Below are 15,724 nucleotides of genomic sequence, written 5' to 3'. Positions count from 1 at the left end.
AGGCTCTTGAAATTACCACAAATCCCTTCATTCCAACACCTTGGGCACAAGCTGTCCTTGTTGATCTGAACCGTGCCTGTATACAGTGGCTGAATGAGGCTGTATTGATCTGCAGTAGAGATCCTCAGTGTAGTGCTGTATTAGATGAAACCCAACACTTTGTGTATTATGAATTGCTGTGGTAAGAGGCAGGAATGTATTTGTTCTGAGGAAGAGTCATATTTCCTGTTAAGAGAACGCACTCAGAGAACACCTGTGTTAAGTGCATTTTCAACGTGAAGAAGTGCAGAAGATGATAAGATGACATCAGACGTATCATTCCCAGGCATCTTCATCACTTCTTCATGCCACAATACCATGTTAGCCCGCTGATCTAAAGCCTACACAGCTCAGGTAGCTAACGCAAGTCTTCAGGTCTCAAGCAAGGTTGTAAATCACTGAAGCACCTCCATTACATAAACACATCAGCAATAGCCTGTGGCTAGCCCTGTGCTTTAGCCTGAGGAGTAGGTGCCAGAGGCAAAGCAGGGAGTGCCAAGGCAGTTATAGCCAACCTGTCATTTTCTTGCCAAGGTGGTTATAGCCAACCTGTCACTTTCTTGCCAAGGCGGTTATAGCCAACCTGTCATTTTCTTGCCAAGGTGGTTATAGCCAACCTGTCATTTTCTTGCCAAGGTGGTTATAGCCAACCTGTCATTTTCTTGCCAAGGTGGTTATAGCCAACCTGTCATTTTCTTGCCAAGGTGGTTATAGCCAACCTGTCATTTTCTTGCCAAGATGGTTATAGCCAACCTGTCATTTTCTTGCCAAGGTGGTTATAGCCAACCTGTCATTTTCTTGCCAAACATGAGAAGGATGTTGCCTTGTATAATGCAGAAATTGTTAGGTTGAAAGATGCTGAAATTAGCATATGGTATAAGGCTGTTCTTCAATTTGCCAGTACATGATACACATTGTAAGGATATTATATATAGGGTCCTAACCACAGGTGCCTAGGCTACAGTTGCTGTTATTTGTGTGCTTTATTTGTTTGCAGAGCTGCAGCAGATCTATTCTTATTATGCACCAATTAGATTGTGTGTGTGTATGTCTCACTGCATCAAATCATTGAGCTTAATTGGCTTAGTGCTTGCTCATAAATGTGGTGAGCTCATAATTATTTGTGATGATAAATAAGATGGTAATTCATATTTATTTTATATACACTGCTCAAAAAATAAAGGGAACACTAAAATAACACATCCTAGATCTGAATGAATGAAACATTCTTATTAAATACTTTTTTCTTTACATAGTTGAATGTGCTGACAACAAAATCACCCAAATATTATCAATGGAAATCAAATTTATCAACCCATGGAGGTCTGGATTTGGAGTCACACTCAAAATTAAAGTGGAAAACCACACTACAGGCTGATCCAACTTTGATGTAATGTCCTTAAAACAAGTCAAAATGAGGCTCAGTAGTGTGTGTGGCCTCCACGTGCTTGTATGACCTCCCTACAACGCCTGGGCATGCTCCTGATGAGGTGGCGGATGGTCTCCTGAGGGATCTCCTCCCAGACCTGGACTAAAGCATCCGCCAACTCCTGGACAGTCTGTGGTGCAACGTGGCGTTGGTGGATGGAGCGAAACATGTTGTCCCAGATGTGCTCAATTGGATTCAGGTCTGGGGAACGGGCGGGCCAGTCCATAGCATCAATGCCTTCCTCTTGCAGGAACTGCTGACACACTCCAGCCACATGAGGTCAAGCATTGTCTTGCATTAGAAAGAACCCAGGGCCAACCGCACCAGCATATGGTCTCACAAGGGGTCTGAGGATCTCACCTCGGTACCTAATGGCAGTCAGGCTACCTCTGGCGAGCACATGGAGGGCTTTGCGGCCCCCCGAAGAAATGCCACCCCACACCATGACTGACCCACCGCCAAACCGTTCATGCTGGAGGATGTTGCAGGCAGCAGAACGTTCTCCACGGCGTCTCCAGACTCTGTCACATGTGCTCAGTGTGAACCTGCTTTCATCTGTGAAGAGCACAGGGCGCCAGTGGCGAATTTGCCAATCTTGGTGTTCTCTGGCAAATGCCAAACGTCCTGCACGGTGTTGGGCTGTAAGCACAACCCCCACCTGTGGACGTCGGGCCCTCACACCACCCTCATGGAGTCTGTTTCTGACCGTTTGAGCAGACACAAGCACATTTGTGGCCTGCTGGAGGTCATTTTGCAGGGCTCTGGCAGTGCTCCTCCTTGCACTAAGGCGGAGGTAGCGGTCCTGCTGCTGGGTTGTTGCCCTCCTACGCCCTCCTCCACGTCTCCTGATGTACTGGCCTGTCTCCTGGTAGCGCCTCCATGCTCTGGACACTACGCTGACAGACACAGCAAACCTTCTTGCCACAGCTCGCATTGATGTGCCATCCTGGATGAGCTGCACTACCTGAGCCACTTGTGTGGGTTGTAGACTCCGTCTCATGCTACCACTAGAGTGAGCATTCAAAAGTGACCAAAACATCAGCCAGGAAGCATAGGAACTGAGAAGTGGTCTGTGGTCACCACCTGCAGAACCACTCCTTTATTGCAGGTGTCTTGCTAATTGCCTATAATTTCGACCTTTTGTCAATACCATTTGCACAACAGCATGTGAAATTTATTGTCAATCAGTGTTGCTTCCTAAGTGGACAGTTTGATTTCACAGAAGTGTGATTGACTTGGAGTTACATTGTGTTGTTTAAGTGTTCACTTAATTTTTTTGAGCAGTGTATATATTTGCATACTATAGGAATACTGCATTCTCAGTTGAGTTCTGACTAAATTAATGAATCAGTAAACTACAGTTTTAAGATTGTGCTGGGAAGCACTGCATCTGTCTGGATAAATGCACAAATGGTCCCTAGTGCTGTGGGCACCCTCTATTACCATTCCAAGCACAGCGCCTCCAGTCACCCGCGAAATGGAGCTGGCTCGGTGGCGGGGAAAGGTTGACAGTAGTCAACGACTTCTGTGACGTCCAGACCGGAGGACACATTGGATCTGGCGGGGTGTCCGTCTGAATTAGGTCGCGTTGAGCCAGCATATCATCCGCGGACCTGCCGACAAAAAGCGATGCAAACATTTGGCTGCTGTAACGCGATCCTAATTCAGCACCCGCCGTCAGTAGACAGCGCCGAATAGATAGCTGCCTGTCTCTTCAAAGGCGTTTTCCCTGCTAAACGGTGCATGCGGGTGGAATGCGCAGAGTCAAGCCACTGAGTTGAAGCTGGAAAGCGGCACCATCAAAGCGACAGCGGGACCCTATTCACCTGCAGTTTTTTTTTTTTTTTTTTAGATAGGCAACTTCCAGTGAGCATTTTCCACGAAGATAAACTGGGGAAGGAAAGCCTTGGAATGTTGCTTTGTATGCTGGTCATGGATTTCTTGAAGGGCATCAGTGGTTTCGATGGCCATTGTCACAAACTATTGTAGGATCCAGCGCAATTTTTTTGGTGTCCTGAGTCAAGGAACCCCCATTTACATTGCACATAATTCTGTCAAAATGCATTGGCGCTCATAACAGCATTTGGGGAAGAATGTACGCGGTACTACCCTGGATCGAACATAACTGATGTTCCGTCTTCAAGGTAAACTTTTACCTATATTTTATAGCCTACCATACATTAAACGTTAGCCTCCGCATCACATTGCTGTTGAACTCTTTTGGGGAATCGCATTTGAAGAAATTGCATGGGGAGCAGTGGTACAGTTTTTAGTGCAATGAGGCTCCCATCTCAATTGCCTCTCTCACGCCGGAGTAGGCTATGTGAAAACGTGAGTAATCTCCTAAATAGTATGGTTGAAAAGCTTTTTTTATTTTTTTATTTAACTAGGCAAGTCAGTTAAGAACTAATTCTTATTTACAATGACGGCCTACCCAGACGACGCTGTGCCAATTGTGCGCCGCCCTATGGGACTCCCAATCACGGCCGGGTGTGATACAGCCTGGATTCGAACCAGGGACTGTAGGGCGCCTCTTGCACTGAGATGCAGAGCCTTAGACCGCTGCGGCACTCGGGAGCCCCATAACACTATAACACTGCAAGGTCAAAAATTCCCATCATATGATGAGAAAGGCGCGGTCAGATTAAATGTGTATTTATAGAACCCCATTGCTTGCATGTTGAGGTTTTTCTTTTCTTTTTCTAGGTGAAATTGAGAATCATGTAATGTACCCATTCTCGTCTTGTCCACTTACAGATGCATGGTGGATCACATCAGATTGAATTAAGATATGAATTGACTGCGCTCGTGCTCGGCATGATATGAGTTCTTATCAGTCCAACCAAGATAACGTGCAGTGCTAAGAGAGAAGGAAATATGCCCACGCTTAATTAATGCCATAAACGTCCCTTACTAAAATGCAAATGAGGCATTTGTCATTCACTTGTTATGTTGTTATATAGCATATAATAAATTAGCCTGGATTGACTAAAGTAGCCAAATTAATTAACGACTGGACAAGGTATAGATTTATGTTGATACAGGTCTCTGACATGTGAATATGTGACCCTATAAACGTGTTTCTTATTTTTGTGTCTGTGTTGGATATCATCTATCTTATTATTCATGGGAGCCTGAGAGGCACCATTGTGACTGGCACACTATAACCCCTGAATGACTAATTTCACTGATTCTGTTTGCTGACTGCCAGAAAGGCTACAACTTCATCTTTGATTACTTTCTATATTCAATATCACACATTAACAATATTCATCACCACATAGCCTTCCCATTGAAGACAAGGCTTATGTCTTTCACAAGCATGATTCGTAGTCTAAAAAGTGAGAGATGTGCATAGAAAATAGTATAGTTCCTTCCACCACCAACCCATAAAAAGAGCTGTGGCTTGGGCTTAAGCAGAATGAGCACATCGACCAATCTATTGCCTACGCCACAGTAGCTTGCTGAAAGCACAACATATTCAATAGGAATTGGATGTATTTGCCAGGAGAAATAAGCATTCTCTATAAAAAACAACAACAACAGATGCATTTTTGAATCTTCAGGCCAAAGGGAAAAGGAAGTCTCACACCTCAATGAACAATTCAGAAAGCTCTCAAGGCAGTTCTATTGATACAGCGGGGCCTGTTCACTCAGCATGCTAAGATGCCCTTCTCCATGGTGAAACTGAACCAGCAACACCCCAGACCTCACAGCCCTTTGGGATCTCATCCACTAGAGAATGTAGCTGGCAGCTCATTACGTCCAGGGTTAAGCTCACTTAAACCAGGTTACTTATCTTATATCAGTGGGAAGAAAATGGAAGGTATGAAGCATTATTTTATGCCTCCGTGTCTGACGGTGTGTGTGTGTGTAAGTGAGACAGAAAGACCTATAAGATCAGTTTGATTCAGTCACCCCATTCCTTCAGCCACCCTAAATGTAATTCACTTTTTCCTCCAACGTTCAGAAATCAATAAAGTATGACCACAATGGCAAACAAAATACCAGCAGTTATCTATGAACAGGACCAGAGCCCTAAACTACGTACATGGTTTAAGGAGTTAGTGGGGTAACTTTGGTCAACTCTGAGTTCAACTCTGGATAACCGGTACCACGGAAGTGGCTCACCTTTTAGCCAGGTACATTTCTATGGCAACGAATCCTTCAGAACTAACCTGCTCCCGGGCTAACACAGGCTAACACAGTGCTAACTCCATTTATCCTGAATGAAGTGGCTGAGCTGCGAGTTGAGAGCAGTGAGGTATAATAACAACTAGAGACTGCCTCCAAGATGCCCGACCTTTGTTGTCAATGTAATTTTTATTTTATTTTTTAAATTACATTTTATTTTATTAACAACAAATCAATAGAGAAATTACAATGTAATCTACTCACATTCGCATATGCTGTTTCGTGGTTTCTGCCATCTTTCTTACTGGGATTACTCCGCCTGCGCACTAGCCAACATGCCCCGGGACTCTGACAGAGCACGCGGACAGCTAAACAAGCCAACCGGAACGTACCCTGGCTAGCTGGGGTCATGACATCAGAGCATGAATATCTTCAGTTGTGAGTGATGGGGGGGGAAAAAATCGGCCTCAGCGACAATAATTTGAATAATTCAATGCATGTTTGGTGTACAAAGGTGATGACTATAGTGTCTTATTAGGAATGTTCAAATTTGACTTGTCTATGGGGCGGTCAATGGGAATTGTCTTTCTCGGCCGTGATTCAGATAAACTGCAGTACCGAAACAATATTGTAGGTGCTGTCAAAGCGTGCTTCCAGACCGGAACCCTGGCCCCTTGTTTGAGTACCAATGAAATCAGATCCCCTCCATCTGGCAAAGATTGCATTATCATCCTCTTCATTTGAGGAATACCTATCACATTAGACATTTATCAATTGGGAATGCATTTGAAACTTCACACACAGTAAAACTTGTTTGTGCCTTAATACAATTTTGTATTGATAGGAGTGAGGGAAAAAGGAGCTGGTGCATTGATAAGCACACCAAAGACGGCATTAACGATAAGTAATAAAGTAAAGACGACACTTCAAAAAGCCTATTTCACACCTAGTTGCTGAATTTGCAAGACAACTTCTCTCCTTTTGATTTCGGCAACAAATACAAAAAACGTGGCACTGACTCGCTTGTTTCAATGAAGAGTTGTGTTTGACTATTTATGTGCGACCTGCACACGCAGTTACAAGACTGTTATAGTTAGCGTTAGGCGGACAAGCAATATCCACTGTCGTAGTACGGATAAAGCCTGAGCTGGAATGTGAAGCTAACTGAAGCTGGCTAACTTTAGAAAACCCTGAGTAGATCTAGCTTCAATCGTAGTATACCTCTCTGCAATAGTAGAATTGGAATCCAAAAGGTCAATAAAATACAATAGTACTGGCTCTATGCAGTATTGGGTTGTCTGAGAATGAACCTTTAAATACATGCCAGCCCAAAGTGTTGTTTTGGTGTTGCCATGGTATCAAGAATGTCACCCAAGAGCTGCCAACCTTAATCGTGTTGGCATTAAGGTTGGCAGACACACTGATATAAATTGCTCTTTCAACAAACACACAGTCTCTGTTTCACAAACCCGTAGGCACACACACACTCTCACTCGCTCTGTCTCTCACTCACTCACTCACTCACTCACTCACTCACTCACTCACTCACTCACTCGCATTCACACACACACACACACACACACACACACACACACACACACACACACACACACACACACACACACACACACACACACACACACACACACACACACACACACACAGGATGATGTGTTCAGGTCTGACCTACTTAAACCATTTAAACCCAACCTGACAGTTTAATTAAGGAATGTTTTTAATCAAACTATCTAATGTGTTGAACAATTCCCTCCAGGTCAACAAATCGGAAAGTGTTTACATCAGCATAAGGGTATTTGGAATGCTACCATGCCCTTAATCTGTTCCTCCTTGTGAAATATGAAACAACAAGTACAAAAGGGAAAATAAATAAACAGATATATAGGTTGTATTTATAATGGTGTTTGTTCTTCACTGGTTGCCCTTTTCTTGTGGCAACAGGTCACAAATCTTGCTGCTGAGATTGCACACTGTGGTATTTCACCCAATAGATATGGGAGTTTATAAATATTTTATTTATTTTCAAATTCTTTGTGGGTCTGTGTAATCTGAGGCCTGTGTGTCTCTAATATGGTTTTACATTTGGCAGGAGGTTAGGAAGTGCAGCTCAGTTTCCACCTCATTTTGTGGGCAGTGTGCACATAGCCTGTCTTCTCTTGAGTGCCAGGTCTGCCTTCAGCGGCTTTTCTCAATAGCAAGGCTATGCATTTTTGTAAATTCTTTCCAATGTGTCAAATAATTATATTTTTGTTTTCTAATTGTATTGCTGTCCTGGGGCTCTGTGGGGTCTGTTTGTGTTTCCGGACAGAGCCCCAGGACCAGCTTGCTTAGGCGGCTTTTCTCCAGATTCTTTTCACTGTAGGTGATGGCTTTGTTATGGAAGGTTTAGGAATCGCTTCCTTGTAGGTAATTGTAGAATTTAAAGGCTATTTTCTGGATTTTAATAATTAGCGGGTATCGGCCTAATTCTGTTTTGCATGCATTATTTGGTGTTTTACATTGTACACAAAGGATATTTTGCAGAATTCTGCATATAGAGTCTCAATTTGGTGTTTGTCCCATTTTGTGAATTCTTGGTATGTGAGTGGACCCCAGACCTCACAACCATAAATCTTTAATTTTTTGCCAGATCCTAATTGGTATGTTCAATTTCTGTTCCTTTTGATGACATTGAAAGCCCTTCTATCCTTGTCGCTCAGATCGTTCACAGCTTTGTGGAAGTTACATGTGGCGCTGATGTTTAGGCCGAGGTTTGTCTAGTTTTTTTGTGTGCTCTAGGGCAACTTCTTAGGTCGCAGGATGCGGCTTGGGCGGGTGTAATAGTGGGGGTTGGGCCTGTTGCTCTGCTCACGGCCTGGGCATATGTCCTGCCGCAGGGGTGGGGGGCATGGGGTGGGCAGAAGAGACATAGGTCTGATATGGGGGGGCTATATTGGGTGTGGCCAGGGTTTGCTTGGGGTGTGGCTGGTGGTTGTCTGTGTTAGTGGCCTGTATAGCCATAGTCAGCTTCACGTTCGTTTTGTTGTTTCTTGTTTTTGTTTGCGACATTCATAAATGAAAAGAAATGTACGCTAACTACGCTGCACCTTGGTCCGGTCATTTCCACCCTGAAGACGTTCGTGACAGAACTACCCACCACAAACGGACCAAGCAGCGTGGTAAGGAGGAATGGACATGGGAGGACATCCTGATTGGGAAAGGATCCTGGACGTGGGAGGAGATCCTGGCGGGAAAGGATTGCCTGCCCTGGGAGCAGGTGAAGCAGCGAGGAAAGCGGAGGCAGAGAGAAAAAGGGCCCAGGATTCCACAGGGTCACGGCTGGCACAAAAGACCGGGAGGACGGGAGTGTGGCAGAGTCAGGATTCAGACCTGAGCCAACTCCTCGTGCTTACCATAAGGAGCGTGGTACTGGTCAGGCACTGTGTTATGCGGTGGAGCGCACGGTGGCTCCAGTGCGAGTTCACAGCCCGGTGCGCTACATTCCAGCTCCCCGCATCGGCCGGGCTAGAGTGGGCATCCAGCCAGGACGGATGGTGCCGGCTCAGCGCATCTGGCCGCCAGTGCGTCTCTACGGCCCAGGATATCCTGCGCCGGCTCTGCGCACTGTGTCTCCGGTGCATCTGCACAGCCCAGTGCATCCTGTGCCAGCGCCCCGCCTTTGCCGGGCGAAGGTAACCATCCAGCCAGGACGGGTTGTGCAGGCTCTACGCTTGAGACCTCCAGTGCGCCTCCACGGCCCAGTGTATCCAGTGCCTACTCCAAGAACGAAGGCTCCAGTGATGATCCACGGCACGAAGCCTCCAGTGATGATCTACGGCTCGAAGCCTCCAGTGATGATCCACGGCACGAAGCCTCCAGTGATGATCCACGGCACGAAGCCTCCAGTGATGATCCACGGCACGAAGCCTCCAGTGATGATTCATGGCACAAAGCCTCCAGTGATGGTCCATGGCCCGGAGCCTGCAATAAGGATCCATGGCATGAAGCCTCCAGTATTGATCCGCTGTCCGGAGCCTGCAGCGACGGTCTCCAGTCCGGAGCCTCCAGCGACGGTCTCCAGTCCGGAGCCTCCAGCGACGGTCCCCAGTCCGGAGCCTCCAGCGACGGTCCCCAGTCCGGGGCCTGCAGCGAGGGTCCCCAGTCCGGGGCCTGCAGCGAGGGTCCCCAGTCCTGGGCTTACAGCGAGGGTCCCCAGTCCGGGGCCTGCAGCGAGGGTCCCCAGTCCGGGGCATGCAACGAGGGCCCCCAGTCCAGAGGCGCCACCAAAATGGACCTGGTCATAAAGGCTATTCAAGTCCATGGTGGAGTGGTGGGCCAGGTATACATTAGGTTTTGAGGCACAGTCTCATGAAATGCTTGTATTCACCTGCTGTATGGTGGCAGGGTGAAAGTATTTTTGTGGTAGCAGGGTGGAGATATACCCTGACGAAGACAGTTTGTCTGTCGAAATGTTGGACATTACATTTTTGCATCTGAGCTCCGAGAGAGTGCGGCTCTCCTTTATTTTTTCAAGCAAGTTGGAGATAACCACTTGTGCGTTGGGGATAGTGGAATAAGCTTTTTCAATCACTCCCTTGAGTGCTGTTGACACCTTTTCCTGCTGGGCCCTCAGGTCATTTGTGCCCGTGTGAGTTAAGATGTGGCTGGGGTCCCTAGTCTGTCCTCTGACACAGCTCCAGGGCATGCCTAGTGTTTAGGCACCAGAGTTTAGCCACTTTGTGTTTGGGAAAAAGTTTATTCTCTTTGAGTCAATGAGGAGCACAATCTCTGGCTTTTGTGTGTCCTCAGTGGGTGTGGGGGGGTTGTCAGGAGGGCTATCGGGGGAGCTGACAGGAGGGCTGTTAGGGAGGGTGGGGTCTGTTGGGTTGGTGGGTCCTTGTTGTCTGTCCCATCGTGGTGTTGAGGTTGTGTTCCGGGTCTGTGGTGGGCTGTTCTGCTCTCTGTCACACCTCAGCTTTCTGACCTCATCCTTCAGTGGCATGTGTACCTCTTAAGTTCTCTCACCTCAGTCTGTAGAGCAGCCAGCTCTCTCAGACAGCCGTCCATCTCCACCTTCTGCCCTTCGGGTCTTGTTTGGGGGGGTGTTGTTGTGCTTGCCTGTTTTGTAGGCTTTTTCTGTCTGGATTGTGTGAACTAGCTCTCTGAGCTCCACCATGTCTCTCTCCAGCTCTGTGGATTTATCCCTCTCAATGATGGAGGAGCAGTGCAGTTGTGGGACCTGGGTGTGTTCAGTGCTGGGGGGTGACTCTCCTCATCTGCAGGACAGTTTGAAGAGATCAGACTCACTCAGGATGGGTAAGTTATCACAGAGAGAGAGCTTTTCCTGCTGTGCGCTCTCTTTGATCCCGTAAAATTCCTGCTGGAAATGTATGAAGATGCCCTGCACCATTACTGTCCCAGACTTGTACACGTTGACAGAGGTTGTTTCAATTTTCTCAATATGGTTTCCATCCTGGGCCAATACCCTCTCTCTTGACATAGGGGTAGTGTACTCTTATAGCACTGTGCCATGCCAGGGGATGGTCTGTGTGGAATATTAAGTTGCTTACGTTCCCCTCCTTGTAGCTGTCAGCAAATAGTGTCTCTGGATTGTCCTTGAGGAGCTTTTTTTGTACTTATTCCTTGCAGGGTTATTTTTAACATCCAGGGGTACTGTATTGTAATGACCATGACCTCTGGACAGGGATAAGCCATTGGGGCTTCAAAAACCTCTGCATTTGGGTGGGGGGCGGTGACTCTCCTGCCATTTTTGGGCTCAAGAGTTTTCACACATCTGACTTCACACTTCAGTGCTAATTGAAGGTGCCGCCAGGTCTCTTCAATTAGCTTGGTTGAGCTTGGTAGCTTAGTATACTTATTAACTTAGCTTTATATAACAAAATAACCTAGAGATTATTGTATTTTACTTTTTGGCTTCAGAAGTAGCTTCAGACTGAATATTACTCACTCAGTTTTGTGTTGGATGGTATTTCCAGGTTCTGCTGTGTTTCTTCTGCAGATTTTGGTTTGTTAGAAGTTTTTTCTTGATAGTCCTTAATAGTAATCGTCAATTCAGGTAATTTTGTCCAAAATCAAGGTTTTAGATTTATTTAGATTTTGACTGAAGGTTTTCATTTTGATGTTAGTATCCTGTATAAGTCTCTCCCCCCCCCCCTCTCTTTCTCTCCCCCTCTCTCTCCCCCAGACTAGCAGCAGAGTGTGATGATGCAGTAGCTCTCTCTACATGAGCCCCAGCATACGTTAGACCATCTGAAAACAGATCCCTCGTGACCTGACTGGGCCTGCTGCAGAAGGAAGTGTGTGTGTGTGTGTGTGTGTGTGTGTGTGTGTGTGTGTGTGTGTGTGTGTGTGTGTGTGTGTGTGTGTGTGTGTGTGTGTGTGTGTGTGTGTGTGTGTGTGTGTGTGTGTGTGTGTGTGTGTGTGTGTGTGTGTGTGTGCGTGTGTATGATGCTGCATAAGGCTTTTTTTATGGGCGATCACTGCCCCAGGGAAAGCATACAGTAGATATCCTCTACTAGAACAATGGTATGCTGCTGCTGCCCCTGAGTGTCTCTGTATAGCTGGAGGTTGTCTAGCAAGCTGCTTTCAATTAGGAACATGTGTTAGTGTGTGTGCGTATGCGTGTGTGTTTGTGTGTGTGTCTCTTCACAGTCCATGTTGTGCCATGAGGTGTTTTTTAAATCTGATTTTACTGCTCGATCAATCAATCAATCAATTTTATTTTATATAGCCCTTCGTACATCAGATAATATCTCGAAGTGCTGTACAGAAACCCAGCCTAAAACCCCAAACAGCTAGAATGCAGGTGTAGAAGCACGGTGGCTAGGAAAAACTCCCTAGAAAGGCCAAAACCTAGGAAGAAACCTAGAGAGGAACCAGGCTATGAGGGGTGGCCAGTCCTCTTCTGGCTGTGCCGGGTGGAGATTATAACAGAACTATGCCAAGATGTTCAAAAATGTTCATAAGTGACAAGCATGGTCAAATAATAATCATGAATAATTTTCAGTTGGCTTTTCATAGCTGATCATTAAGAGTTGAAAAACAACAGGTCTGGGACAGGTGGCGGTTCCATAACCGCAGGCAGAACAGCTGAAACTGGAATAGCAGCAAGGCCAGGCGGACTGGGGACAGCAAGGAGTCACCACGGGCGGCAGTCCCGACGCATGGTCCTAGGGCCCAGGTCCTCCGAGAGAAAGAAAGAGAGAAGGAGAAAATTAGAGAGAGCCAAGATTTTCAAAATGTTCATAAATGACAAGCATGGTCAAATAATAATCAGGAATAAATCTCAGTTGGCTTTTCATAGCCGATCATTAAGAGTTGAAAACAGCAGGTCTGGGACAGGTAGGGGTTTCGTAACCGCAGGCAGAAACAGTTGAAACTGGAATAGCAGCAAGGCCGGGCGGACTGGGGACAGCAAGGTGTCAGCATGCCCGGTAGTCCTGACGTATGGTCCTAGGGCTCAGGTTCTCAGAGAGAAAGAGAGAACGAGAGAATTAGAGAGAGCATACTTAAATTCACACAGGACACTGGATAAGACAGGAGAAGTACTCCAGGTATAACCAACTGACCCTAGCCCCCCGACACATAAACTACTGCAGCATAAATACTGGAGGCTGAGACAGGAGCGGTCAGGAGACACTGTGGCCCCATCCGAAGAAACCCCCGGACAGGGCCAAACAGGAAGGATATAACCCCACCCACTCTGCCAAAGCACAGCCCCCACACCACTAGAGGGATATCCTCAACCACCAACTTACAATCCTGAGACAAGGCCGAGTATAGCCCACAAAGGTCTCCACCACAGCACAACCAAGGGGGGTCGCCAACCCAGACAGGAAGTTCACGTCAGTAACTCAACCCACTCAAGTGACGCACCCCTCCTAGGGACGGCATGAAAGAGCACCAGCAAGCCAGTGACTCAGCCCCAGTAACAGGGTTAGAGGCAGAGAATCCCAGTGGAGAGAGGGGAACCGGCCCTGGAGAGACAGCAAGGGCGGTTCGTTGCTCCAGAGCCTTTCCGTTCACCTTCACACTCCTGGGCCAGACTACACTCAATCATATGACCTACTGAAGAGATAAGTCTTCAGTAAAGACTTAAAGGTTGAGACCGAGTCTGCGTCTCTCACATGGGTAGGCAGACTGTTCCATAAAAATGGAGATCTATAGGAGAAAGCCCTGCCTCCAGCTGTTTGCTTAGAAATTTTAGGGACAATTAGGAGGCCTGCGTCTTGTGACCGTAGCGTACGTGTAGGTATGTACGGCAGGACCAACTCGGAAAGATAGGTAGGAGCAAGCCCATGTAACGCTTTATAGGTTAACAGTAAAACCTTGAAATCAGCCCTTGCCTTAACAGGAAGCCAGTGTAGGGAAGCTAGCACTGGAGTAATATGATCAAATTTCTTGGTTCTAGTCAGGATTCTAGCAGCCGTATTTAGCACTAACTGAAGTTTATTTAGTGCTTTATCCGGGTAGCCGGAAAGTAGAGCATTGCAGTAGTCTAACCTAGAAGTAACAAATGCATGGATTAATTTTTCTGCATCATTTTTGGACAGAAAATTTCTGATTTTTGCAATGTTACGTAGATGGAAAAAAGCTGTCCTTGAAACAGTCTTGATATGTTCGTCAAAAGAGAGATCAGGGTCAAGAGTAACGCCGAGGTCCTTCACAGTTTTATTTGAGACGACTTTACAACCATCAAGATGAATTGTCAGATTTAACAGAAGATCTCTTTGTTTCTTGGGACCTAGAACAAGCATCTCTGTTTTGTCCGAGTTTAAAAGTAGAAAGTTTTCAGCCATCCACTTCCTTATGTCTGAAACACAGGCTTCTAGCGAGGGCAATTTTGGGGCTTCACCATGTTTCATTGAAATGTACAGCTGTGTGTCATCCGCATAGCAGTGAAAGTTAACATTATGTTTTCGAATAACATCCCCAAGAGGTAAAATATATAGTGAAAACAATAGTGGTCCTAAAACGGAACCTTGAGGAACACCGAAATGTACAGTTGATTTGTCAGAGGACAGACCATTCACAGAGACAAACGGATATCTTTCCGACAGGTAAGATCTAAACCAGGCCAGAACTTGTCCGTGTAGACCAATTTGGGTATCCAGTCTCTCCAAAAGAATGTGGTGATCGATGGTGTCAAAGGCAGCACTAAGGTCTAGTAGCACGAGGACAGATGCAGAGCCTCGGTCTGACGCCATTAAAAGGTAATTTACCACCTTCACAAGTGCAGTCTCAGTGCTGTGATGGGGTCTAAAACCAGACTGAAGCATTTCGTATACATTGTTTGTCTTCAGAAAGGCAGTGAGCTGCTGCGCAACAGCTTTTTCTAAAATTTTTGAGAGGAATGGAAGATTCGATATAGGCCGATAGTTTTTTATATTTTCCGGGTCAAGGTTTGGCTTTTTCAAGAGAGGCTTTATCACTGCCACTTTTAGTGAGTTTGGTACACATCCGGTGGATAGAGAGCTGTTTATTATGTTCAACATAGGTGGGCCAAGCACAGGAAGCAGCTCCTTCAGCAGTTTAGTAGGAATAGGATCCAGTATGCAGCTTGAAGGTTTAGAGGCCATGATTATTTTCATCATTGTGTCAAGAGATATAGTACTAAAACACTTAAGTGTCTCTCCCGATCCCAGGCCCTCGCAGAGCTGTGCAGATCCAGGACAGCTAAGCCCTGGAGGAATACGCAGATTCAAAGAGGAGTCCGTAATTTGCTTTCTAATGGTCATGATCTTTTCCTCAAAGAAGTTCATGAATTTATTACTGCTGAAGTGAAAGCCATCCTCTCTTGGGGAATGCTGCTTTTTAGTTAGCTTTGCAACAGTATCAAAAAGAAATTTTGGATTGTTCTTATTTTCCTCGATTAAGTTGGAAAAGTAGGATGATCGAGCAGCAGTGAGGGCTCTTCGGTACTGCACGGTACTGTCTTTCCAAGCTAGTCGGAAGACTTCCAGTTTTGTGTGGCGCCATTTCCGTTCCAATTTCCTGGAAGCTTGCTTCAAAGCTCGGGTATTTTCTGTATACCAGGGAGCTAGTTTCTTATGACAAATGTTTTTCGTTTTTAGGGGTGCAACTGCATCTAGGGTATTGCGCAAG

At 46.1% G+C, this 15,724-nt stretch overlaps 1 protein-coding gene across 2 annotated transcripts in view; it reads left to right on the top strand.

Moving 5' to 3' along the window:
* The first annotated feature begins 2,864 nt into the window (after positions 1–2,864).
* LOC129825359 (leucine-rich repeat and fibronectin type-III domain-containing protein 5-like) overlaps positions 2,865–15,724 on the top strand; it is a 31,902-nt gene continuing 19,042 nt past the window's right edge. Inside the window, exon 1 of one of the 2 annotated variants that reach the window (XM_055885409.1) lies at positions 2,865–3,612. The gene's annotated coding sequence lies outside the window, so the exon portion shown is untranslated. Of the gene's footprint in view, positions 3,613–3,650; positions 3,800–15,724 lie in introns of those variants that run through there. The other variant, XM_055885411.1, reaches the window with a different exon arrangement.

Source organism: Salvelinus fontinalis, chromosome 27, assembly GCF_029448725.1.
Source record: "Salvelinus fontinalis isolate EN_2023a chromosome 27, ASM2944872v1, whole genome shotgun sequence".
NCBI classification, from domain to species: Eukaryota; Metazoa; Chordata; class Actinopteri; order Salmoniformes; family Salmonidae; genus Salvelinus; species Salvelinus fontinalis.
Note: the sequence above shows the minus strand (reverse complement) of the source record. Positions and strands in the feature narration are given on the sequence as shown.